At 35.7% G+C, this 1644-nt stretch overlaps 1 pseudogene; it reads right to left on the bottom strand.

The window, feature by feature from the left end:
• Positions 1–1210, bottom strand: part of LOC102830284 — a 6938-nt pseudogene extending 5728 nt beyond the window's left edge.
• Positions 1211–1644: the final 434 nt, after the last annotated feature.

Genomic DNA, 1644 nt, shown 5'->3' on the forward strand with positions numbered 1-1644 from the left:
CCATAACTCAAATGCATCAATTTTTCTACAGTCTTCTTTATTTATTATCCAACTTTCACATATATATGAGACTATTGAAAATAATATGGCTTGGGTAAAGGGTACCTTAGTCCTCAAACTGACATCTTTGTTCTTGAACACTTTAAAGAGGTCTTTTGCAGCAAATTTGCCTAATGCAATACATCTTTTGATTTCTTGATTGTTGATTCTATGAATGTTGATGGTTGTTCTGAGCAAAATGAAGTCTTTAACAACTTCAATCTTTTCTCCACTTATCTTGGTTTTATTTATATGTCTGTGAATATAAGAATTCTTCAAAAAATTCAGGGGAAATGCATATTATGAAAAACCTATGCTGGAGTTAAAAAACATTTTGCACTTAACTCGTGCTACTTGTTATAACATGTCTGAAGAGGATCTATTTTGGGTCACTAAGAGGGATAAGACATCAATTTGAAAAAAACAACAACACTGTTATCAGAGCAACATAAATTCTATAAGCATCAAATGTATGGTAAAGCTTCGGTAGAAGATTGGTGAAATCACTGATGCTGTACACAAAATGTATATGAACAATACCCCAAAGAAAGCAACACATCAAGTGACAACTTGATGCCTCATCTATAGAAGGGAGGAGATAATGTTGAAAATGAAGCTTGCAGCAGCAGCTCCCCCACATCAATTTTTGAGGAAAATTAATCTTGTCTTGTGGCGCTGTGGGTTAATACGTCAGACTGCAAAGCCATTTGAATTGCAAGGTCAATGGTTCAAGCTCGCCAGCTGCTCCTCTGAAACCCTATACAGGGTCACTATGGGTCAGAATTCACTCGAAGGCACTTAACAACAACAATTCCTAATTGAAGAGGACCAATGAAAAGTAGCAGAAACAATAGCCAACATCATTGACATCTTAATTGATTCAGTTTACACAATTCTGACTGTAAAACTGAAGCTTAGCAAATTTTCTGGGTGCCAAAACTCTTGCACTCAGAGAGGCTGCAGACAAGACCAAAACTTTCAATGAACATGTTAAACAAATGGGATTAAGATCCTAAAGCATTACTTCAAAGAATTATAAAATGAGATGATCCTGATCACAAAACAGAAATAAAGTCATGGTACCAAGACATGGAAGTGGTCCAATCAAAGCAAAAGAGAACTGGTCAACAGCAAAGGTCATGGCAACAGTTTTTTGAGATGCTCGAGGCATTTTGCTTGTTGATTTTCTAGAGGACAAAAACCAGTAACAAACAAAACCAAGAAAGCCAAGCTAGGATTTAAAATATATCCCACCTGAATTTAGAGACCATCTTAAGAACAGGTTTGATACATTAGACAATAATGATAGAAGACCAGAAGAATTATGGGATGGCATCAAGAAATTGCACTAAAGGAAGAAGTCCAAGCTATAATGAAGGCATGGACATAAAGCAAGGGCCCAGGAATTAATGGAATACAAATTGAAAAATTTCAACAAACTTATACAGTGTACTGATCACTCATCAATGCCAGGAAATCTGGAAGACAGCTAATTGGAAGAAATCCATATTTGTGCCCATTCCAAAAAGAGGCGATGCAATAGTATGCAGAAATCACTGAACAATATTATTAGTATCACATACAAGTAAAATTTTGCTGACGAAA

Source organism: Chrysochloris asiatica, unplaced genomic scaffold (assembly GCF_000296735.1).
Source record: "Chrysochloris asiatica unplaced genomic scaffold, ChrAsi1.0 scaffold00188, whole genome shotgun sequence".
Classification (NCBI taxonomy): domain Eukaryota; kingdom Metazoa; phylum Chordata; class Mammalia; order Afrosoricida; family Chrysochloridae; genus Chrysochloris; species Chrysochloris asiatica.